At 35.2% G+C, this 26,737-nt stretch overlaps 1 long non-coding RNA gene across 8 annotated transcripts in view; it reads right to left on the bottom strand.

Moving 5' to 3' along the window:
* Positions 1 to 24,523, bottom strand: part of LOC141507872 (uncharacterized) — a 250,353-nt gene extending 225,830 nt beyond the window's left edge. For 7 of the 8 annotated variants that reach the window (XR_012474294.1, XR_012474295.1, XR_012474291.1 and 4 more), the window contains exon 1: positions 24,310 to 24,523. This is a non-coding gene — a long non-coding RNA (uncharacterized LOC141507872). Of the gene's footprint in view, positions 1 to 23,373; positions 23,439 to 24,309 lie in introns of all 8 variants that reach the window. The other variant, XR_012474293.1, reaches the window with a different exon arrangement.
* Positions 24,524 to 26,737: the final 2,214 nt, after the last annotated feature.

The raw sequence follows: 26,737 nt of genomic DNA, 5'->3' as shown, positions 1-26,737 counted from the left end.
CAATTTCTATTTTACCCTCTGTTTCTAGGATCGCAGGGAAATTTTGATGAATTATTTCTTGAAAAAAAGGAAGTTTAGGCTATTTTCCTAGTCATGACTTTCAGATAGCCCAATAATTTTTAAATTTTAAATTATCTCTCCTGGATCTGTTTTCTATCAACCAAACCTTTAAGTTTGTTTTTCCCCAATTAAATATTTCACATTTCCTTCTAGTTTTTCATTCTTTGGGTTGTGTTTCATTGATTCTTGATTTCTTGCAAAGTCATCAGCTTCCTTTAGCTCCATCTTAAATTTGAAGGAGTTCTTTTTCTTCAGAGAGCTTTTTATCTCCTTTTCCAACTGGTCAATGCTGTTTTTCTAAGGCATTTTTCTCCTCATTTGCCTTTGGACTAATTTTTTTTTCATTTGACCTAAACTGGTTTTTGTTATTTTCTTCAGTATTTTTAGCATGTCCTTCACCAAACTACTGACTTGTTTTTTTGTTTGTTTGTTTTTCTGTTTTAGATTTTTCAAGGCAATGTGGTTAAGTAACTTGCCCAAGGCCACACAGCTAGGTAATTATTAAGTGTCTGAGGCTGGATTTGAACTCAGGTACTCCTGACTCCAAGGCCAGTGCTCTATCCACTGCACCACCTAGTTGCCCCATTGACTTGTTTTTCATGGTTTTGCTGCATCATTCTTATTTCTCCTCCCAGTTTTTCCTCTACCTCCCTTACCTGCTTTTCAAAGTCCTTTTTAACTTTTTCATAGTCTGAGACCAATTCCTTTTTATCTTGGAGCCTTTGGATAAAGAAGCCTTGACTTTGTCATCTTCTGAGTGTAGATTTTGATCCTCCAAGGGACCAAAGTAATTTTTTTATGGTCAGATTGTTCTTTTTTCTGTTGTTTGCTCATTTCCCTAGTCTATGACCTGATTTTATTGTACTTCCAAGGTTTAGGGGCTTTTTTTGGATACCCTCCCCCCCCTCCAAGACCTTAATTACTTCAAGATCTTGTGAGAGGCTCTGTGCTCTGATCTGTAGATGACCACAAGCACTCCCCTCTACCCTGGAGCTGTGAATAGGATCCCTGCTCCCAGACTTGGCCTGGATCTGAATATGGGCAAAGCAGCAGTCCTGTCCCAGGGATATCAGAAAGACCTCTACAGTCTCACCACCACCATCACCATCACCTTTTACCATCTATGGTTTGAATGTTCTGAAAGCAACTGCTGAGTAGCTCTGTAGGTTCCCCACAGCTTTTCTGAATCTGGCACTGGCCTGAGCTCCATACTCACTCTGGTGCAGCAGAGTTCTACCACCAACCCTCCATGCTGTCCCCAGAGATCTCCAACCCACAGATCTAATCTTCCCCAGGGACCCAGGCCTCCTATGGATTGTTTCTGGAAGGCTGGAGCTGGTTTGCTATGGCAGGTGCAGAGCAGCTTTGGCCCAAATGGTTTGGGGCTTTTTCCAATCCCTGGTTCCCATGGAAACAAACTTTCCCACAGATCTACCAAGTTGTCTTGAACTTGAAAATTGTTTCACTCAGTCTTTCTGTGGGTTCTGCCCCTTTAAACTTTGGTTAAAGTCATAATTTCATGACTTTTGGAACTTTTGGGGGAAGAGTTTCTAGGAATTATTGCCCTCATGCCACCATCTTGGCTCACCCATGTGTTTGAAATATTCAGTACTACTTTGAATTTTCACAAAAAGTAGTCATATAGTAGGGTTATAGAGGCATAACAGATAAATATAAAAAGATAAAAATAGCAAAAGTTTCCTTTACAAGCCATAATGCAAATAAAAAGTTAGAACCAATATCAAGACTAAAGAATGAAATTCTTAACAAGTCAAAGAATATTTTATTCATAGTAACAATTAATATTTATGAAAATTATAATGCTTGAACCTCATATAAACATTTCTGGAATGTAGATAAAATAATCTTCAGGGGGAAAATCACAGTCCTACAAATATATTTAAAATAGAAAACAAAGAGAGGATTAAGGAGCTAAATATGCATTTTAAAATTTAAAATGAATAATAGCCTAAAATGTGTAGAAAACAATAAATATTAAAAATTAAACAGGAAATGTTAACTTATCCCTTAAAAAGAAAACATTAAATAAAATTAAAAACTGATTTTCAAATTAATAAACCTTTTGCTCATGTCTGGGTCATGCAAATTAATAGAAATGATATTAGCAAAGTTAATTTATTGCATCCTGGTACTTGCTGTCTTTTCTAGTTTTACTCACCATGCAACTTTTCTACTAGTCAGTCCATGATGAACTTCTCTTGTTCTAAACCTTGCCCCTGGTGAAGATCTTTTATTTATCTTTACAATTTTACTTTAATTTTGATTTTTTTGGTTTCTTTTTCTTTTAATTTACATTTTTGTTGTGACTATGTATATGGTTTTTTGGGGTCTGCTTACTTCATTCTTCATCAATTCATAAAGAGCCCATTATTTTGTTCCCATTCTTAGCTATAACAAAAATTTCTGTTGTAAATATTTTTGAATATTTGAAGATGTCATTTTATTTTTTAAAAATTTATTCCCTTTGGGACAGCTAGATGGTGCAGAGTAAAGAGCACTAGCCCTCGAGTTAGGAGGACCCGTGTTCTCCTCTTAAATACTTCCTGGTGTGAGACTCTGGGCAAGTTCCTTTCCTTATTGCTTCCAAAAATAAAATAAAAATGTATTTTTAAAAAGTTAATTTATTGCCATACCAAATTATCAAAGGCATACTTTAAAAAGTTTGATAAAATAGAAAAAATTGGAAGAATGGAAATTGTAGAATACCAAAGAAAAGTTTTAAAAAGAGAGTCTGAATATATCAGTTTCAGACTTCGAGTTATATTAAAGAAACAGTCATCAAGGGTACATACTAGACAAGGGAGAATCAGACGCAATAGTATTCCAAAACCAAGTGTGTTCAATAAACCAAAAAAAAAAAAAAAACCCACATAAATTAATTAGGGAAAAACTATACATTTAATGACATAAAAACCCTCCAAAACTGAGGAGACTGGAAAACAGTCTGGTAGAAATTAGGCTAATATGAATGCCTTACTACTATATTTCACAATAAACTAAATGGTTATGTAGCATTAATATTAGAGATCATATTATTGATCTTTATTGATCATTATTATTGATTGTTAAAAATTATAAGAGAAATAACACATAACCTTTCATGACTATGGATTGGGAATTTATCATTAACTAAACTAAAGATGTTACAAAAGGGAAATAGAAAACTTTGGTTACATCATACTGAAAAACTACATCATAGATCAAATTAAGCTTAGAATGTATGAAAAAGCCACTAGCAGTCCAGAATTCAAATCTATGAAGAGACTAACCCTAAGGGGCAACAAACTTGACTAAAACTAGCAGAGAACCAATCTAGCAGCTGAGATCTTTTGTCCCATAGGCAAGGAAACAAATCTCCCTTAAATTATGCTCTTTCCCAGAATGAACTCAGTATTGGAAATGCTTTGTGATCACTATTCTAAATTTGACTTTCCTATCCCATTGCTCAGTTGTGTGTAGAAGAGAAAAGTCTCTGATTTCTGAGGTGATTATAATTTAATTGTTGCTATATATGTTTAGTAAATATCTTTTTATAAAAGCTAATTGATTTTAAATCAGTTATTAATAATACAGAGAAGATATTAATACTTAAATGGTATTGGGGTGCTAATCATTGGCAATGATATTAGATTGAACCTGATAGTTGGTAGGTTGAATTGATAACATTAAAAATTCCCACTTTTCCTCAGGGGTATTCCTAGAATCCCAAGATAGAACCAGCTAAATTCTGGAGATGGAACTTGCTAGAGTGTATATGGGTTGAGAAAGTAAGTGCTTAGTCTCACTACACTTGCATAGTCTAGGTGACAAAGGTTCAAATTAGGGTGGTTGCAATGGAAGTAGGAAGGAAGGAACAGATGCACCAAATAATATGAAGAAAGAAATGTAAAAATGATATTATTTATTTTGACATACCATCTGTATCCAGAGAAAGAATTATGGACTTTGAACAAAGACTAAAGACTATTACCATTAAATTAGGGGGGAAACCCTGCATATTATTATGTAATTTTATGATATCACACTTTATTTTTCTTCCTTAAGGATATGATATCTCTGTCATCACATTCTACTGAGATCAATGTATAGCATGGAACCAACGTAAAGACTAACAGGATGCCTTCTGTGGGGGCTGGGGGGAGGGAAGCAAGAATGGGGGAAAATTTGTAAAACTCAAAATAAAATCTTTCAAAAAAAGATATTCTTTAGTTTGACATTCAATGCCCTTAAGAATCTGTTCTTAACATATTTCACACTCATCTTTTATTGTGACCATATGTAATAGAAGATAATATAGGGTTCTCCCTCCCCTTCACTTTAGTGACAAACTTCAGATCAATTCTAACCACCCCCCCCATTTCCTATAGTTTCTTAAAGTCTTCTTGGGAAGTTGAAGGTGGAGAAAGGAGCCCCTTTGAAAATCAGTATTCAGTGGGAGGTTTTAAATGAAAGGGAAGACTCCACTCAAGAACTAGGGAAAAAAGGAAGGACTGTGAGCAATTTGCCCCAACTCAGCCTAGAGTGAAAATTGAAAAAAATAAGCAGGGCAAATAGAAAGTGATACTCTCAACCCATAAAGAGAGTATTCCTAGTGTGAGGTTTGGTGAACTACTGTAAAGAACCAAAGAGTCTAACAGTGACCATCCTGTTCCCCTACTGCCTGAAGGCCACCCCCTACTAAGGTTCCCAGTCACCCTATAGAAGGTTGAGGAGGTGTCTAATCCCTCTGTTATTGACTCAGGTCCTCAACAATGATATTTCCCAAGTATCATTTGTTCACTTATTAGTCAGATTAAGTTTTACAAAAGAATATTTATTTCAAATATAACAGGAATAAGAATACATATGTCCTCCAAAACACACACACACACACACACACACACACACACACACACACACACACACACACAGACCTAAAATGGAACTAGCCCTGCCCTTTCAACAACTCTAGGAAAGGGGAAAGAATTAGGTCCACAGTTTAGTTCATTTTCTATATAGCATAGTCCCACTGGGTTTCAGGTCCAAAATCTAGCTTGTGCTAATGACTCAGGAAGTTATCAGAGCTTCCTTGCTGTTCTGGCAGCAACACTTGGCTTAGAATCCTACCTCCAAGGTCAACATGACTTGATTCTACATTCGGTCATTCACTGCCTAGAACTATAGAGGACAAATAAAAGAGAACAGAATACAATTCCAAGTCTGTTTCTTGGAGTCACAGATCCTTGAAAGAAGATAAGATAGTCCTTCCCATGATATAGCTTAGTCCATGGTGCCCATCTTTGAGTGATAAGGACCTTCATTATTGTGAGAGATAGAGAGAAAAAGAAAAAGAAGAAGAAAAGAAGACGAAGAAGAAAAAGGAGGAGGAGGAGGAGAAAATACAAAATGAAAAAAATGTGGTCTAAAACTATCAATATATTTTTCCAAGGAGTTTATGCACACCCTTTGAGGAAGTAACATTCTCAGCTATTACTATATAGGATAGGATAAGCCAGAGAAATTATGAAAGCTCCCCAAATTAGAACAATTCTTAGTCACAAGGAAATCCTTCACATAAAGGTTACACTTGCTCCTGTCAGACTGATCTACTCATTGTTTCTGAAACTACTTTTCAAACCCCATCTCTGACTGATAGGTTAGGTTTTAGCTTTTATGTCTCCTTTTATGGTTCTGGGAGTATCCCTGTAGGATTACTCTCTAATGCTACATCTTATGAGCTGCTCCCATGAGCTCTCTCCATGATCATCAGTTTATATCAATCAATCAGCAAGACTTAAATAGATCTTTTTAAAAAATGTATATATTATGATGGTATAATTGCTAGAGTTTGGTACAAAACATCTTTCCAAAAGTCTTTATAATACAGTTATTATTAATCATTTAGCTAGTTTCCTATGATACATATAAACTGGCAGGATATTTTATAGAGCTGAGATGTCACACACTTGAGACTGCATTCAAAACACTCCAAAGTACACCCTAAACCAGATAAAAATGTAGTTGGGAAATATTCAACAAAATAAATAAAGTACAGTAAAATGTAGTTAATGTTACATTGTAGGTTTCTAAGTCAATATGCCCCTGTAGGGATTCTTATGTATAGTTTCTATTTGAGTGTGACATCACTGTTATAATGACCCATAGAACATGATCAAATTTCTTAGTCAATTTGAACAGACAACCTGTGCCACATATCCAATGACATTCAAAGACACTAAATATATCAAGGATATTTTTTGCAAATAGTTAAAAGTTTATGATTAACTTATTAACTTAAAGGAATGTACAGGTTTTGTTCATGCCCAGTAAATAATGCAGATGTGTTCTTACCTAATTGAAGTATCATGGAATAGCATCTTGTCCTTTACTCTAAAGGGAGATGTAATTGTCTAGGATGACTCTCACCCTTCTTCCCAGAAAAAAAAAATCTATATCTTTTACTTGTGTTTCTATCATTCTTTTTGCCTAAACTATTGTCTCTTCTCTTTTCTCACTGAGTAAAACTCACCCTTCCTTCAAATTCCAACTCAGACCCAAACCTTATCTATGGAGGTTTCTAATTACTATTCCACTTCATATTCATCAGTCCTTCATTTGACTTCCAATAATATTCATTGCCACTGGCTTGGCACTTAGATTCTATTACCCTGCATTATAATGTTTACATGAAAATAAAATCTCTATTGTGTTCTCATCATATGGAGTTAGCTGATTTATAGAAGTGAAATTTAAGCAAATTCAGACAATTCCTATAATGCTGGAAAGGCTTTGAATATGAGCTATATTCCTTTTTATTCCCTAAGGATCAGGCTGGCTCTGTTTAGGATATATTAGGTTAAGTATCACAATAATATGCAGGTGGGGAGCAGAGTCAAGATGGTAGAGTAAAGGCACGAATTCCCCAAAACTCATTCCCCCCAAAACTCCAAAAGCTGTCAAATTATGACTCTAGCCAAAATTTCTAGGGGCAGAACCCAGAGAAAGACTGAGTGATATAATTTCCCAGTTCAAGACAACTTAAAAGTTCTGTGGGAAAGGTCTGTTTCACTGAGCTGGGGGTTGGAAAAAATCCACAGCCACAGCACAGCACAACCCAGGGATCACTAGGAACAGTATTGACTGCCATACCAGAATAAGTATGAAATGAGAACTGGCCTCAGAGCAGCCCTGTGGTGAGAACTTGCAGAGGGAATTGGGGAAACCAGCCTGCACATCCAGAAGGTTGTGCCCCCTCCCTGGGGCAGGACTCTTCTGTTTGTCCACACACAGATACGGTTGCAGTTTGGGCTTCCATATGATAGCCGAGCAGGGACTTTCCTCACAGCTACAGGGCAGAGGGGAGGATCTGTGATCATCCACATATCAAAGCACAGGTGAGAAAGTAGTCAGAGTCTCTCATAAGACTTGGAGGAATTAAGGTCCCAGTGGAGTAACCCAAAAATCCCCCAAAGCCTTAGAAATGTGGCAAATCAGTCATAGGCTGAGAAAATGAGCAAACAAAAGAAAAAGAAGAATCTGACCATAGAAAATTACTTTGGACCCAAGGGAGATTCAGAACATGACAAACTCGAAGCTTCGCTATCCAAAGCCTCCAAGAGAAATAGAAAATAGGTTCAGGCTATGGATGAACTGAAAAAAAGACTTTGAAAAGCAATTAAGGGAGGTAGAAGAAAAATTGGCAGGAGAAATGAGAATGATGCAAATAAATCATGAAAAATTTCCTTCCATCCTCTCTTCTCACACCCACTCCCCTTAAGGTTAGCATTGTACATTGATAATTTGATGAACATATTTACAGATTAGTAGTTTTCAATATGAGGAATTAGGATTAAGGGAAAGAGCTACATAAGAGATAATTTTTATAAAGTGTTCATCAGATTCTGAAGGGTTGTTTTGTGTGTGTGTGTGTGTGTGTTTTGTTTTGTTTTGTTTTCCTCTGGAAGGGGATACTATAGTCCACAGCCAGTCAAATACAGTTGTCCTAGCTCTCTGGACTGCTGAAAAGAGCTGCTTTCAACAAGATAGTTTTTCTCACAATGTTGTTGTTGATGTGTACATTATTCTCTTGGTTCTTCTCCCTTCACTCAGCATCAGATCCCCTAAGTCATTCCATGCTTCTCTAGAGCCTGATGGGTATGAGATGATACATCATTGTTGTTTTAATTAGCATTTCTCTAATCACTGAGCATTTTTTCATATTATATATTTCTTCATTTGAAAACTGTCTGTTCATATCCTTTGACCATTTATCAATTGGGGAATGACTTGTGATCTTATAAATTTGATGCAATTCTCTATAAATTTTAGAAATGAGACCTTTACCAGAACTACTATTTGTGAAGATTGTTTCCCCAGCTTTATGCTTTCCTTCTAATTTTGGCAGCATTGATTTTATAAGTGTAAAAACTTTTAAAATTTAATAAAGTCAAAATCATTCATTTTGCAGTTTATACTGTGCTCTAATTCTTGTTGCTTATAAACTTATCCTCTTTCCATAGATCTGATAGATAGAGTATTTCTTGGTCTATTAATTTATCTATGATATCACTCTTTATGTCTAAATCCTGTACCTATTTTGACCTTATTTTGGTAGATCTTTGTGGATTTTTGTGGATCTATGCCTAGTTTTTGCTGTATTAGTTTCCAGTTTTCCCAACTATTTTAGTCAAAATAGTGAGTTCTTATTTCAGAAGGTGATGTCTTTAGTTTTGTCATTGCAGTCATTTACTGCAACTTCTTTAGAATCTATCCTAATCCACTGATCCATTACTCTATTTCTTAACCAGTACCAGGAAGTTTTGATGATGTGCTTACTGTATTCTAAGCATTATAACCAAACAAAATAGGAAAAGTAAGATAGTCTCTATCCTCAAAGGGTAAGACAACACATGTGTGGGAGTGGTGGCCAGGAAGGGATGTTTCAGTGGAAAGTCACAGAGATGGTAAACAGAATTATGGAACAATTTATTGATATATGCTTTCCAGGAATGATACTCGGTTTTCGTTCTCAGAAGCTGAAAAGTACTAGGTTAGATGAGTTTAGAGCACAAGATAACAGCCAAAAAGTTGCATTGTGGGAGTTTGAATGACAGGAATGGTAAAGTCTTTTCAAAAATAGGGAAGACTTGAGTAAGTGAATTGGGCAAATGAAGGCCATAAACACAAGCAGGGAAATCACAGCAAAGATTGCCTTTTTATAGAAAGGTGGAAGTGGTTTTCTGATTGAGCACTGCAAGTGAATATGTGAAGTACTAATAAATAAAATTGATCATATAGTATATGGGACAAGATTATGAAGTGTTTTGTATGATACAGGATCATGGAAATATAATTGAAAGGGACCTCAAAGGTTACTGAATTTAACCCCCACATTTTACAGATGAGGAAACTGAGGCCCCCAAATGCAAAGTGGTTTGTTTAAGGATAACCCATATGACACAGTACTGAGTTGGGAGATGAGCCCTCTGACTACAAATCAATTATTCTTCCTATTTTATCACATTGCCTTCAAGCAGAGGAAGAATTTGAATGTTATATGCATAGTACTTTTATTTGAAATTAATTATTCCAATGATATTTGTTTAAACACTAGGCAAATTCACGAAAGATTTCTCACCTACTTGCAAGTCTTTTCTTTGTTTATATCATTCATCCTGTATCAACTCATGGAATTGAAACTTGGAAGAGACTCACTAGATAATCACCTCTGAAACTTTCAAGAACTCAATGGCTATAAGTAATTTCTCCCTTCTATTAAGTGCCATGGCACTTACTGCCTAGACCACTCATTTAGCAATACAATAAATAGGAATAGAATAGGAAGAATCCAAAATACAGCAAAGTGTAGCGGTTAGACATGATTTAGAGACAGTAAGAAATAGATTTAAATCTGCCTCAGACAGATATTAGTAGCTGTTTGATCTTGGAAAAGTGGATACTAACTATGTGACCATGGAAAACCTTGCAGGGTCCTAGACAACTTACTAAAACTATGAAATTACAGAAAATTTGTTGGTTGACATCAGCAGGAGTTTCCATATTTGGTATTACTCACTCTGATGAAAATTACAGGTCAATTATTAAATCAAATGAACATTTATTTTGTGTCCATCCTTATGCTAAGCACTAGAGATATAAAGCAAAACAAAAAGAATCTCTATCTTCTAAGAACTTACACTAAATTGAAAAATTGCATATATATATATATATATATATAAATTATAAATTTACAATTGTAAATAACATGTGTACATCAATTGGCGTATAAAAGATACAAATAGATGGAAGATACTTATAGAAAGGGAGGGAATAAGCCACTAAAGCACTATCCCTTCTTGAGGAAATTCCAGACCACCTGTAGAATGTAGTATTTAAACTGAAGCTTAAAGGAAACCAGAGGTTTTAAAAGATGGAAATGAGTAGGGACAGTGAAAAGATATTGAATTAGGAGATAGAGCTTTGGGTGAAAGGGGCAGTACCTAGACAAGTGTGACCTAGAGTGCACAGAAAGAAGTGTAAGAAGATTGAAAAAGAAAGGAGGGGTTGAATTATGAAGAGCTTTAAATGCCAAAGGAGTATGTATTTGATCCTGAAGCTTTATATATATATATATATATATATATTATATATATATATATATATATATATATATATATTTGATTTGATATATAATGTAATGGGGAGCCACTCAAGCTTATGGAGTAGGGATGTGATAGGAAAAAAGTCTTAGCTTTAGGAGAAATCACTTTCCTAGCTATGTAGAAGATGAACTAGAGTGGACAGAGACAAGGCAAGGAGACCAATTAACAAAATTGGGGGGGGGGCGAAAGATATAAGACCATATTTTGTGAAGATGATAGATTTCGTGAAAGATTTTTTTAGACGGAAGAGACATGGAAGTGTTTGTAATTTGCAAGAAACTGCTGGATAGAAAGAGTTTGAAGATTATAGAAATAATAGGGGTGATAATAGCAGAAATCTAGAGAAGATAGAAACTGATGAAGTCAAAGATACATATAGAGGGGTTGGTTTTGGCAAGAAGAAAGGTAAACTCATCATTAGGGACTAGAATGGAGAAAATAGTGAGTAATTATGTCAGAAAAATATGGAGAAAATGGGAAGAAGAGGTAAATCTCAGTGAATGGCTCAAATTTTTCAATGAGGTATGAGATGAGTTCCTCTATTAGAAAGGAAGGTGAGGGGAGGCAATGTCTCAGGAGGTTTATTGAGGGAAGATAAGTTTAAGGAAAGATATTATAGTAAGTGGGATAGAAAATAAATTAGAAGTAAAATGATCATTAAGGTCATTATATAATAACTGGACCCTCCCCGCCCTCCCAGATTGTTAAGGATGTTTATAGACTGAACTGAATGAGAAAGTTTGGAGTCTTTGAGATCCATCAAGAGACCATTTTATTTTAGTTGTAAGTCCATTAGTCAATAGCTTCTATTTAAAGCTTACTATTTCCAGGGCCTATGTTAAGAGCTGGAGGTAAATAAAAAAGCAAAAAGACAATTCTTACCCCTGGGGAGCTCACAATCTAAAGGAGGAGACCACATACAAACAGCTATGTATAAATGTACTACATGAAGGTAAAATGAAAAATAATCAAAAGAATTGCACACAGGCACAAGAATTGCAACAGGTTGGGAAAGCTTTAAGGAAATCAAGGAAGTCAGGATTCAGAACTGAAGAGGAAAAACATTATATGATGGAAGGGCAATCAGTGAAAATATTTGGAATCAGGAGATGGAGTGCCTTATTCAAGGAACACGAGGACTGATTTCTCTGGATCAAAAGGTAAATGAAGAGGAAAAATGTGTAAGAAGACTAAAAGATAGGAGAAAGGAACTAGGTATTGGAAAGTCTTTTAACACCAAACCGAATTTTCTACTTGATTCTGGAGGTAAAGGGGAATCATTGGAGTTTATTGAGTAGGGAAGTAACAGAGTCAGACCTATATTTTAGGAAAATTATTTTAGAGGTCAAATGGAGGGTGGTATGAAATGGAGAGGAGCTTTCAGCAAGCTAACCAGTCTTAGCAGTCTATTGCAATAGTACAGAAGAAAGGAATAAGGATTTTTATTGAGGTCGTGGTAGTGTCAGAGAAGAAAGGGGAACCTATTGGAGAGATGTAGCAAAGGGGGAAATTGACAGTCCTCGACAACAAAATAGATATGGGGGTGTTAGTAGAGAATATAGATAACATCTAGGTTCTGAGGGAATAACAGGACTGAATCGGGCTTGTAGCAATATGAATGGGGAAAAATGACACTGGTGTTTTATACATAGGAAGATCAAATTAATCAACATCTATTGATTTATTATTATTCAAAATAACTAAATTTGGTCTCCCTGATACAAAGTCTGGGTACTGAATCCCTCATGGAAATAGAAAAGCATTGATAAGAAACATGAGCCACTGTAGCCAGTTTTCAATGGGGAGTGGAGGGGATGGGAGGAGAGAGAACGGAACTCTAGAAGAAGAAATATATTATTCCCATATAGCCCCCTGTTGAGTTTTTATGTACTATGACTATGATTTTATATGTAGATTTCTTAATCAACTGAAAAAAGAGAAACTGATATACACAAATCTACCAAGATGTATGCAGTCTCAGCTACTAAGTCACACAGAATTCATTACAATTTTGCCAGTATTTTTATATTGCCTTCAATTCCCTCCTAGTGGTGTTGGACAACAATCATTTCTTTTTTTAGGATCTTCAGGGATCCCAGAGAGCAATATATCCCTTTTGTAACTGAGAGTGCTGTACCCATCTCCCCCAACTTCAAGGTTCAGTTACAGCGAATACACAATCAACAAGCATTAGTAAACAGCTTATAGTCCAGCCTTCATACAGATATTCTTCATTCCAATGACACAAACATCCTTGCTATTCCCATCTCCTGACCCCAGGATATTATGGTGGGTTTTTCCCATATATGGAATACTCTCCCTACTCATATCCCAATCCTGGCTTCCCTAAATGCCTTCAAGTCCCAGTTAAAATTCCACCTTCTTTCTAGAGGAAGCCTGTCCCAATCCCTCTCAATTCTGGTGTTTTTCTTCTGTTTGATTTTAGTTTGCATGTTGTATCCCTCATTAGCTCCTCACGAAAATGGACAGTTTTTTTTTTTTTACTTTTCTTTGTAGCTCCAGCATCTAGATTATAGTAGATACTTAATAAATGTTTACTGACTAAAAGGAATTCTTCTAGTTGCTAGGTTTCAAAGATAACACATTTTCTCTGTCTAATGCAAACTTAGAGAGGATTAAAAATATTCTAGTCTCTGTCTATTGCCTCAGCTAGGTAAATCATCATAATTGAGCTTTAATTTGATTCCTGTATTTAACATATTCTTGCATTTTACAACTTCCACAGACAATCTTTTGTTTTCCTTAACAGCATCCTGAAATCTTAGCTTCTTGAAGTTTAAATGTTTATTATAATATTAATGCCATTTTCATCCTCACAGTGGTACTTGCTAATAATATCAATACATGTCTGAGGATACAGAAATCTCAATAAAAAGACATCCAGGCCTTCTTAAGCTCATGGGGCATGCATATTCTTTAACGATGTGTTGTCTTACGTGATTGGAAACATGCTTTAAAGTTACTTTGTGATCAACAAGGGTCAAGAAGGATGAGCATGCTCCATGAGATGGCCTTCAGTCAGTCAAAAATATTCATTAAGTTGTTTTTCACATTTAAGTTTGAGAAATAGTGACTAGTGTTTTGTTTTTTACCTTAGTCCTTGCTACCAACTAGAGCATCATTGTTATCCCCAAAAGCTCCTGGGTCTGATTGCTATAATTGAAGGAAAAACCACAATAGAATTTCAAAAGGTTTATAGCAAACCGGTGTTATCTTTCGACCTATTATTATGAAATGAAAATCAAGAAAAAAGATATTTTTGTGACCTTGAACAGAGTCCTCTAGGACAAAAATATAAACATAATACTTATGTGCCATTGACACTGAGGCAGTCCAGTCCAGTTTCAATGTCTAAAATTCCAACTAGAGTCATTTCTTTGGACTGACGACCGCCCCCCAGAAGGCAGCTTTTGAAATGAAAATACGTCTCCTGGGTAGAAAAGGGATTCAAACTCCTAGTGCCCATTTTGACGTTCTTAGAAATATGTTTATTGGTTCCCTATAGAATTCAGGGCTCAGAGGAAATGGCAAATACTATTAGTATTACTACCTCTAATCTATGCTTACAGTAAGCATAGAGATGGGCACAGAGATATAGATATAGATTTTAAAGGTAATAAATTATTAAGACATATTCAGAGAACATGGCAATATCCTCGAAGATCCCCTGTCCCAGGATCCAGAATAGCCAGAAGGCAGTATGAAGATATAGGGAGAAGGCAAAAGAGAGAAGTGTTTACAGGAAATATGGGTGAGCACAGGGGACAAATTTTGCCTATTTCATCATTTTGCCTAGAGCTAGCCCTGCAGGATGCAGATGACATTCCTGAACATTTTGGCTCAATCTGTGCTTTCCCTTCCCCCCAATGTATTTGACTTTCCATTTATAGGCAGTCTTCAATTTATAAACAGGTTCTGTTGTGCTGTGTATCAAAAATCTGTTGATTGTTTGGAACTCAGATGAAAGTTTTCTAAAGAAATTATGTCATAAATGATGGTTAGTTTCCCAAGTTGGCACACAAAAATTCATTTAATTTTTCCCCATGGGAGATGGGAGATCTGGACCTGTGATTTCATAGCTATAATAAACTCCTTTTGTAAAAATATGAATACTTCCTTTACTGTTACACATGTGCAAATTGTTCCATAACATATAATCTATCTTGGAGATTTGCTTGGGGCACTGAGCTGATAAGTGACTTTTCCCTAATTATGCCAGGAATGATTTGAACCTAGACCTCCCTGATGAGAAGTCAAGAAGTCAGCTCCAATGTATTACACTCAATCTCATTTAATTTTCAAGGAGAAAATGGTAGAAAGCAACAGTATTGCAATATTAATATTTTTTTGCAAAGTGGGTGCAAAATAATTGAATTCTTATTTATTTTAAAAGCTAGAACTAGGAGTCCCCAATTCTTTAAGTTCTTCAACCCTCCATCTCCACCTATTTGAAGGTACAGACAGTATAGTCATGCCACAGATTGCAATTCAACCATGTTAAGGATACTGAATTCTGAAATTCCATTGATTTGCCTCCTATATTGGGACACTGTCCAGAAATCCCTTGTCTATCTGCTCAAATGTCACCATTAGATACTCCTCTATTCCTGGGCTGTTAAGCATTATGAGAGAAAAGCATGAAAACAAGTTTATTTTGTTAAATTTATAATGCATAACCAAAATTGAACAGGACAAGGAGAGTAGGCTTGATTGTCATTGAACAACTGAAGTTTTTTTTATAATGACCCTCAGCTCCTCCTTGAAATAAAGACCCCTATTTTAATACTAATAATCTTTCAGTGACATTGTAGGGTTGCAAATGATAGGACATTACAATCTCTCAAGTACTGAAAGTGTTGATCGTGCAATGGGCAATAGGGAGGTGTATGATAGGCATAAGGAAGCCTCGTCACAACATAAGGAGAATTACAATAAGAAACAGTGTAAAATCGTCAAAAAACTATATGACCTGAAAAGAGATGATGCTTATTTCACAAGAGTGAGGGATAATTGATGCATAGCTGGCAGGTTTCACTGGATCCCTAGCAATGTCAAGAAAATTTAGGGACTTTAAATACCTAATCTAATTCCCTTAACTGATTGATTAATTGACTGGCTGGTTGATAGACTTCCCAATATACTCTAATACCTTTGTTTGATTTATTTTTTTCAATATAGCTATTTCACCCTTGTTTACACCTAATTAACACTTATTTTGAATGGGATGGGGTGATTGATGAAATGGAGTTGTTATCATCTGATATATATATTAGGACTAAATGACACAGGGTGATTGATTCATTTACACTGTTATTTGTGTTGTGTTCCTCCACTAAAATATCAGTTCTTTGAATGCAAGGGACATTTTATATTTAATCCCTGTAAATGGATTAAATGTAAACAGTGTTCTGTGTATCATAGATCCTTAATAAATGGAATTATATCTGATTAAAAACTTAAGACCCATTTAAGAGGTTATCAAATCTATTTCTAGCTTCACAAGACCTGTTGAATGAATCCTTTTATTCTTTTCTCTACTCATAAAGCTATTACACATTTTAGTGTTCAGGCCCTCTTCATCTCTCATCTGGACTATTGAAAGAATCTTGTTTTTTGGTCTCTGCCTTAAGTGTCTTCCTAATTTTAACTATGGAAGCTAGGTGGTGCAGTGTATATAGTACTGGCTTTGTATTCAGGAGGTTGAGAGTTCAAATCTGACCTCAGACATTTTACTCTAACTAGTTGTATGACCTTGAGCACGTCACTTAACCCTGATTGCCTTGAATTCAAAGCCATCTCCAGTCATCCTGATTCACAGCTGGCCATGGAACCCAGATGGCTCCAGAGAAGAAAGTGAGGCTGGTAATTTAGCACATCCCCCATTACTCAAGTCCAATTCATGTGATTGTCATGGTCTCATCTCCTTGATGTTATGGTCTTCTTTAAAAATGAAAGACAAACATTATAATTCCATCTATACTCTACTATTTTATCAAAATGATGTTCCTAAATCACAGACCTAATTATGTCACTCCCCTGCTCTGAAAACTCTAGTGGTTTCCTATCATTTCTAGAATAAAATAGAAATGTCTCTATTTGACATTTGGATTAGTGTCTTTAAAACCTGGCCCATTCACACCTTTTTAGTATTCAAAACACATTATATCCTTCTTTTTACCTATGATCTACTATTCTGGCCTTCTTCCTATTCTGCACACAAAATACAAATATCCCTTCTTTATCTGTGCTTTTGTATTGACTGTTCCCCATGGCTGCATGCACTCCAATCAATCAATGAACATTGTTAAATACCTATGATGTGTCCTACAAATACAAAAAGAGGCAAAAGTTCCTGCCTTATAGGAACTTACAATCTATTGGTGGAGATAGCATATAAATATGTACAAATTACAAATAATTCAGCATAAATAGGAAATGTTTAACAGAGGGAAGACACTATAATTAAGAGTCCTGGTAGAAGGCTTCCAGTAAAATTTGGGATTTTACTAATCCCCTCTATGCAATCTGTTGTCAAAGTTAATCAATATCCCCTCTTCTTTCCTCTGGCATTATCAATACTATCCAGATAGAGATAGAGATAGAGATAGAGATAGAGATAGAGATAGAGATAGAGATAGAGATAGAGATAGAGATAGAGATAGAGATAGAGATAGAGATAGAGATAGAGATGTCCTTGAGGACAGAGCCCATTTCATTTTTGTCCTGGTTGTCCACAGACCTTAGTTCAGTGTCTTGTATTTAGGAAAGTTTTAAGAAGGCTTGTTTACACATTTATGAGTCAGAGGAACAAGGTTCAAATTCTGTATCTGATGCTCAACACCAATGACTTTGAGCAATGTCAGTCAATTGGTAACCATTTATTAAGTGCCTACCTATTAAGTGCCATGACAGGATCTACCTGTGTTAAGTGGTGAACATACAAAGAAAGGTAAAAGACAGACCCTATGCTCTTGGTATAATGGGGGATACAGAATGCAAACAATTTTGTACAAACAAGTTATATCCTGGATAGATTAAAAATAGTCATCAGAAAGAAGGTATAGAATTACAGAGTTGTCAGAAAGTCATGTAATCTTCCTAGCCCATATTATGGTAATCTCTAAAATTGACCTGTGAGATCTCTCCTTTAGCTCTGAATCTATAATTCAATAATTAATCAATTGATTCATTGATACAGGGATACACGTAGTTATGGATTATAGATTAAAGTAAGAAGGGACCTCAGAAGGCATTAGTTAAGATCTCTCATTTTACAAATGAAGAAATAAAGACCCACAGATATTAAAGCATTTGTCTAAGGTTATATAAAACCAAATCAAGATTTGAACTCAGGTGCTTTGCTTCCATGAGTCAGTTTCATGATCCTTCCTAATTATCCATTATACTGACCTTGTGCTTATCAGTCATAATAGTAGTACTGTTTTTGTTATTAACAAAGAGATGAGCCAAATAAAGAGAAGACAGAGAAAAAGATAAAAGGGTCAATATATTTTCTTGAGATAAGTAGGCTAATGTTAGAGAAAGAAAGGGGTTAAAAAGAATTATTTTTTAAAGTTATATGACATATGGTATGAAATAGAATTCATTCTATTATGAGTAAAGACAAGAAAGGCAGGGATCATCTTCCCCTTAAGGGCAAAGAAAAGGAGTGGAGGAGAGAGAGAGTACTCTGCTCATCATCCCTCATTCTTCTATAAGGCAACATGACAAGATGAGTTTATAGTACAGTAAAAAATTTTAACCTAAGAAAACCACCTTCAGAACTAACAGGGTTAAAACTTTCAAAGTTTCAAAAGAAAATTCTGACTACCTCTTTCCTCCCCGGGGTTGTGAAATTAGTTGAGAAATTTTAAAAGGGGGGAAACCTTTTTATACCAAAGTAGAAGATGATTAGGACCCCCATTGTTTTATTTTTTAAGGGCATAAAAGCTCAACGGTTGGCTAATACAAGACCTCTCTGGTGTTTCTACTTTCATTGTTAATTATGCTTAAAGAAAGCTAATTCCTTTTCTGTCTGTCAACATTTCTTCTGCTTCTTGTCCTTTCAAATAAGATGAATGCAGAACAGAAGTGATTTGAACATTGAAATATTTTTACAACCTGTGCTCATTTGACTTTTTTCTCCTTAGATTGTGGGGAAGGCACATACAAATAAAATGTGGGCTATGTTAAAACAATAGTCAGGGCATCCAAAGAGAAAGGAGTAGCAAGTTCTGTTACTGGGGATGGCTACTGGAGGGGGTAGAGGAATTATCATTTGAACAAAACTTCTTCACCTTCATTTTTTTTAACCTCCAGGTAAATAGAATTTTTCTAATCTCTATTAGTTTGAATCATACTTCAAAATTAAAAAAAAAACAGATGAGTCATACATGTTTGGAATCATAGTTAATTTATGATAGGATAAAAGATATAGTAGTGATAATATTTAACATTTATCTAGTTTATACTCTGCTCAGCACTGTAGGTAAGTAAAAATTTTATGACAATTGTCTAGTTTGCTATTTATTTAAGTATTAAGAAAAGAAATACCAAAAGGCTCCCTGAAGGATGAGGAGAGGTACCAATATTCTGATTTTCTTTTCCTTTTTGTCTTTTTTTTGCAAGGCAATAGGGTTAAGTGACTTGCCCAAGGTCACACAGCTTGGTCATTAATAAGTGTCTGAGGCCACATTTGAACTCAGGTCCTCCTGACTCTAGGGTCAGTGCTGTATCCACTGCACCACCTAGCTGCCCCTTACTTATCATTTTAAAATAATTATACTCACTAGGTGTCAGGATTGTCTGACTTCTTTATGACCTCTTTTGGGTTTTTGTTGTTTTTTGACAAAAGTACTCAAGTCACTTGCTATTTCCTTTTTTAGTTCATTCTACAGGAAAAGAAACTGAGGCAAACAGAATCAAGTGACTTGCAAAGGGTCACACAGTTAGTAAGTGTCTGAGTTCCCATTTGAACTCAGTCAGGTCATCCCGACTGGACAAAGCATCCTAAATAAAACCACCTAGCTGCCCTTGTACTTGCTAACTAGGTGCTAAAATCAAGTCTTTCTGTGCTAATTATAAGGGCTGTAAACCAAGGGTTCTTAATCTGAGATCCACATTGCTGTTTTTTTAAGATTTTAATGACAATTTAAATATAATTAATTGGTTCTTTTTGTGATTCTATGTATTTTATTTATCCTATGAATTTAAAAACATTATTCTAAGGAGTCCATAAACTACATCAGACTTACCAAAGGGATCCTTGGCACAACAAAAATTAAAAGTCCTTGCCCTAAATTATTGCTCCTGAAGATCAAATTTGGGCTTCAATCTTTGTTTGATCTTGGGTTTTGCTATTTTGGCTCCTGTATCACATAGCTGCCTCAATCTGGATTCAGAGTGAACTAAAATGTCTACATTTTAGGGATGGAGAACTTGCTCTTCTATCCTAGTGCTAAAGGAAAGTTCTACCGGTGTAATTATTTTAACTTAAACTTAACCTTCTGCATTCATTTCATATCCCTTATAAAAACAAACAAATATGACCAGGGGTAGGTCAGGATAGGCAGGACTGACTACACATAATTCTTGGAAGAAAAAAGGGCCCTCCACTTTTCTATTATGGTACCTGGAATTCCATTATTATAGATTAATTATTTTAGATTTTCAACATTTTTGAGTCTTCAGGTGATTCCTATTAAAATGTAAACATCTTTGGAAGAAATAAGCCCTCTCTGCTAACAGTTTGCCAGGTTGAGTTGATAGAATAGGGCAGCTAAGTGGCACTAGGGAATCAAGTAAACTCATCTTCATGAGTTCAAATCCAACCTCAAATACTTCCTTAGCAATGTGATCCTGGACAAGTCATTTAATCCACTTTATTTGAGTCCCTCATCTGCAAATTGAACTGGAGGAAAAAAATGGTAAACCCCTCTAGTACCTTTGCCAAGAAAACCCTCAAAAGGGATCATGAAGAGTCAAACACTACTGAACAATCAAACAACAAAGTTTACAACTAGCTGATAGAAAGATGGAGATGTGGAGGAAGAAGAGATTTGGATAGATCAAAGTTAAATTCTAAACTGTCATAGCCTTATACTACATAGTCTACATAGTCAGTGTCAGGGGTAGACTGGAACAATGATTTTTTTAAACTACAGAACTGGATTAAATTGTTAAAATAAGATAGTTGTTTCACATGATTCTTCTGTATCTCAGATTCAAGCCAAAACGATTTGGCACCTAATTGTGATATCTCTCATTTAAAGTGGTCATATTATAATAATATTCCTTAATTATGCCCAGAGCTGAAATCAAAACATTGGCCCAGCAGGTGAAAATGAGAAAGATAAACTGAAGTAATTTAACCTCCACATACTATTTGGACTTCAGAGGTTGGAAATTTCACATCTACTCAGACTAACGGTAGAAAAACAAATGTCCTCTCTCTCCAAAATTCTATAAAAATAATGGAGATGGCAGCAAAGCGGAATGTCAGAGTTAAACAAATGTAAGTTGGCAGAATTCATTTTTCTCAGAAAGACATGGATTCAGTTAAAAGAATTCTTTACACTGAACTTGACTGAGTAACACTGTACTAACACTGAGTTAGGGAAGCCTTTCATTTGAGTCCATTCTTACTAGAATTGACATGGCAGAAGGCAAAATGTTCTGAAGACCACCAGGAAGTAGGAGAGTTACTGTTAGGAGAGGCAGTTTCCAAAGCATATCAGCATTTAGCAAAGACAAGCTCCCAAGGAAAAAAATAAACCCAGGGAGAGAAATGAAGAACACGTGGAAGTCAGAAATCCCAAATTTCTATTAGTAGATTAAAATGGAAGGGCATAAGTTATCCCTTCTCTGAACACATTCTGCAAAGTTTCATTCACAATCACTTTACCCTCAATACTTGACTGGATGCCTGGAGCAAAATATCAACTAAAGGGGCAGGGGAGAAAAGAAATGAAAAGAGGGGGGAAAAAGGTTCCTATTGGACTTACAGTCTCCCTGGCCAACAATTTATAATTGTGGAGAGTCTCATTCTGTCTTTAATCACAGAGTTGCCCTAAAAAAGTGAAGACATTATCCAGGTCCTCAACATGATGTCCTCAGCTAGATAATTCAATTATTGTAGAAAATTATTTTAAACATTAAGATGCACAAAGTTCAGTTTTCTTCTGTTTCTGCTACTATCACCAAGCTATTGATAAGATGTCTAAATTTATTGCAGAATAATTCTGCAGGAAAAGAGATAAAAGGTTCCTGAATAAAATATGAGGCGAGAGCTGTAAATTGTAGCAATGCATATCATTTCATTCAAATGTTGGAAGCAATTACCATCTGCTATACTCATCAGTTCCCTCCTTTATGACTTAATTATATGTTTAATGCTATCAGATCAAGGAAAGGGCACAATAGATGAATGAGTGAGAGAAATAGAAAAGATTCAGCAACAAGACAAAAGGCAGATGAAAAGTACCCTAAGAACAGAATTGATTTCATTTGTTGGGAGAGAAGTTAATTTAAATAGTATATTCTATCATCTCCTGTGCTGTGCTGAGATAATATAAATCATGTGTTTGTGAATTTGCTTCATACAATTTTAACAAAAGCATTCAAGTTTCTGAAAACCTAGGGTCTGCAGGTTTTGATTTATTTATGAAATGGGTAACATTTACAAAGAAAGAGCAGTGACTGACAACTAGAGCATTTAAATTATTATTAACAGTACTTTGCTGTACAAGTAGTAGATGAGAGAGGAAAAGCTGACATGCTTCCCCTGCTTCTACTATCTGTTTTGAAACATCTACAAAGACCCTATAGCAGCCTCTAATGAATGACTCTAGTATTCCAATCTCACAGAACCCTGCTGGAGAAGATATCTTCATTCCTTGCTTAGAATATTTGTTTTTCCCCAAATGAATCAAATACATTCAAATATAGTCCCAGAGAGGAAATCAGAACAAGAGGCCATATTAAATATAGTAATTTGACTTTGCTGAGGTATTCTTTTAAGTACTTAAAAATAGATAATGTACATGAGGAAAAATGGTTGTTGCTGATTTATAGACTTGACATGATGTTTCTCTCCAGGTTTACCAGGGTTAAAATGATAGTCCTAACTATTTAGCTCTAATTTTCAAGATTAGAGAGAATGAATCTGAAGTTAGTTCAATTAGTCATCTCATGCCAATAAAACTTCAAATACACCATTTTCCAATTCAGTCTCAACATTCTAATCTAGTCAAATTTTGAAAAAAAGTCCTAAACTGTTGTTATTTCAAGTCTTCTATATGAATGAATGAATGAATGAATGAATGCACATTTATCAAATACTTACTGTTTGTAAACAACTGTGCTAACTGCTAGGGCTAGAAATAGAAAGGCTAAGTAGCCTTTGCTCTCAAGATAATCTATCTTCCATAAAATCTCTAGCCTTTAGAATGATGTTCATGGTTCAATTAGAACCCAGATGAGGATTTATAGGTTGAGTCAATCTAACTCATATTTATAGAAAGGAGAGCCCAGAACAGAAGTTCTCAATCTGGAGTACAGTGGTCTATGGGATTAAGTTCAGGGGATCAATGAACTTGCATGAAAAAAATATTGTATCTTTATTTTCACTCACCTCTAATGGAAACTTAGCATTTCATCCAATTATTAGAACCATTATTCTGAGAAGAGGCCAATAAGCTTCAGCAGAATGCCAGAAGAGTTCATGAAAAGCAAAAAACCAGATAAAGAAAGGAAAGGGTATTTTAGATCATCCAACCCTTATTTTACTTAAAGGGAGAAAAAAACTTAAAAGAAAAGGAAGTCTAGAGGTGATGACATACATCTGAAGTCATACAATGAGTCAACAAACTAAGCAGAGTCAACAAACTGAGATTCTTTCATTCTAGATCAACAAGAGACAGAAGACAAGTCCAAGTCCAAGTATCCTCCCACACCCCAACCAATTCACCTTCAACATATGAATTCATTTTAAAATGCTCTTTAATAGCATCAGGGAAGAGTTATATCCTAATTGATTGGATAAATATGACTTAAGGTACTTCAGCTTCCTATTTCCATTGTCTTCAGAATAGTTTCATTATACAGGAGCTTGCTCTTCTATTTTAAAATCAATTGTTAAAAAATTAAATGTGTTCAACCACTCTTTATTTATTTTAACCATCATGATACAAGGCATTAAATAATTTGTCCAAATTGTTTAAGAGCAAAAATGATTTGAATTTTTTTTGTCTATGTCCAATGTGGGTCTCCTGTTCAATTTTTCAGTTTAATGTCAGAACATTCTATCATTGATAAATGTAGCAATCACAAAATAACAAACTTTTTTCAGTCACTTTTGTCTAACCTTCTTTTAAGTCTTTGTTAGGAGCTTTCAAGTTCTTAAGTAGAACTACGCTTTTTTATGACCCCCAAGCTTTTATGATTCAGATGTAGCTAAAACTGTTACTTGGAATAACAAGTAAATATTCCATATGAAACTAGTTTTTTACTTTACCCCCCCTTCCCCGCCCCCTGCCTGTTATTCCTATAACATATGTTTGATACTTACATTGGAAAGTCTTAGCATGCCAACACCAATTTTCTTCTCTCAAACTTGGAAGCTCCAAAGCAGCCAGGTGGAATTTTGTTAAAATTTGCCCCTACTTCCCATACACACACACGCGCACTCACACACACACACACACAAGCCTTAAACTGTGATCAAATCTCTACCGTTCCAGGCCCAGAAGTGCTGGTATTGTAGAGAACATGACTAATGGCTAAAAATAGACATGTTCAACTAGACTAGCAAGATGACAGCTATGCTATGATTTAGAGCAATGACTGATAAGTCAAAGTTATAAGTGCCAGGCTGTCTTATGTTGTTGCTCCCACGTGGCATGGCGCCCATGTTTGTTCAGCTGCAGACAATTTAGGAGGCATTCCTGGCAACAAGGAGGACTTCGTTTTGAAAATGGAATTTGTTTACCTCTAGCAAAAGCTTTGTAGTAATCACTCTAAAGATGAGCTTCAAGGACAGTCCAGAAACTTGGTGCTCTCTGTTCATCCATGGAATGAGCATAGTAATAATAATAAAAATTATAAATAAAAATAATATTAATAATAATATATTGATGCTGTTGTTACCAGAGAACAATTTACTTATGAAGGACTTCCTGGCAGCAACCCTTTAAGGTAGTGATAAACTGAATGAGTGAATGAATTTTTAAAACATTTATTAATTTATTAACTGCCATACAAAGTGTCCATAGTCAATAGTCAACAGACATTTATTAAGACGCTGTGCTAGGTGCTGAAGATAACAATATGAAAGAAAAAAAAAAGACAGTCCCTGTTTTTGAGGGGATTAAAAATACAAAGATCAAAGTTAAACAGTGTTGGAGGGAACTTATTTTATGAAAGCAAGACTCAATATATATGGGAGAATGGTGACCCAAGAAGAAAGTTTTTATCTAGGTCATCACAAAAATGGTTAGCAAATTTTAGACCATTGTACTCTCTTGTCCTCTTCAGAAGCAATGGCAGGTATTGATTTATTTGATTACTGTTTTGAGAACAACATTAGCAAGTTCTGGGGCCAGTTACTACAGCCTTTTAGCTAAGTCTGTACTAACTCACTGGTCAATCAAGTTCAGCTCCAATATGGTTCTTTATATGTCAATCTGTCTGAAAAAGGGAATTTTTGAAGGACATACACAACAAATGAGATTCTTCTGAAATTTTAATACAAATTGTTGAATTCCAAGTCCAGAGAACTAACCATTTCATCCTATAACCATTAGATCCATGTGTTAGCCTTAACCTAATACAGTTTCAGTAGAAGAAAATGGGTACCCATCAGCTCTTATCCTTTCCAATTAAGTAAACTCAGACATACCATTCAGCTAAGTCATTCATCCTGGTAACACTAGGATAGAGATTACCTTTGCAAAGGTTTGCTTCATCATCTAGACACATACTAGGCACCATCAAGAAGATACACTTTTGAACTTTCAGGAATTGCTATCCTATAAACCATGGGATCATGCTTTTTCTTTATCTTTTTTCATTTCAACTTTTATTATTCATAACCATATTTAGCATTGGGAAAAACTTAATTGGAGGTATTATCTTCTGGTGCCATCTTAGTAGTGTGTTTGTGTGTTTATGAGTGGTGATCTTGCCTTTGGTGATACTACATCTAGGTAGATTTATAACTTGATAAGTAGACAGGCCCAATGTATTGATTAACAGATCATTGTCATTCTAGTAAAACGTTTTCTAGTGGCATGCAAGGTTATATCCTTGTATACACAACATTTTTGTCTATTATTATTTGTATGATAATTTCTATGATATGCATACTAAATTTGCTGATCACAGGAAGATAGAATTAATAGCTTATATGTTAGCAGAACTGGGATCCAAAAAGATCATGACCTGAGAGAAAGACGGAATCAAACAGAAATTTAATAAAAATAAATATTTACAGTCCTATACTCATGTTAAAATCAGCAAAAGAAATAATAATAACTAATATTCATAAAGCACTCACAGTGTCAAGTCCTCTGCCAAACACTTTACAATTAATAACTTATTTAATCCTCACCACAACTCTAGGAGGTAGGGCTGCACCATCACTCTATTCACCTATCTGTCCAAGTGTGGTAAGAGGAAGATATAACTAGATAGCCTCAAACAAAAAAGACCTTGGAGTTTTAGTTCAACAAGAATCATAGAAATGACAAAACAGCCACAAAAACCAAAGTGTGATCTGAGACTACATTAAGAGATGCATAATGTCTGTGATCAGATAAATGAATAATATACCCACTGTACTTTGACCTGGTAAAATCACATCTGAAATATTTTATTCAGTTCCAAGCATCACATTTTAGAATGTTCAGCAGGAAAGAATCTGTAAGAGGAGAAAAACTAAAATAGCAAAGGACTACTGAAACACATTACACAAAGATTTGTTGAATAACTGAAGGATA

The sequence above is a fragment of the Macrotis lagotis genome, chromosome 1, assembly GCF_037893015.1.
Source record: "Macrotis lagotis isolate mMagLag1 chromosome 1, bilby.v1.9.chrom.fasta, whole genome shotgun sequence".
NCBI classification, from domain to species: Eukaryota; Metazoa; Chordata; class Mammalia; order Peramelemorphia; family Peramelidae; genus Macrotis; species Macrotis lagotis.
The sequence above is the reverse complement of the archived record's forward strand: the minus strand, read 5'-3'. Positions and strand labels throughout refer to the sequence as shown.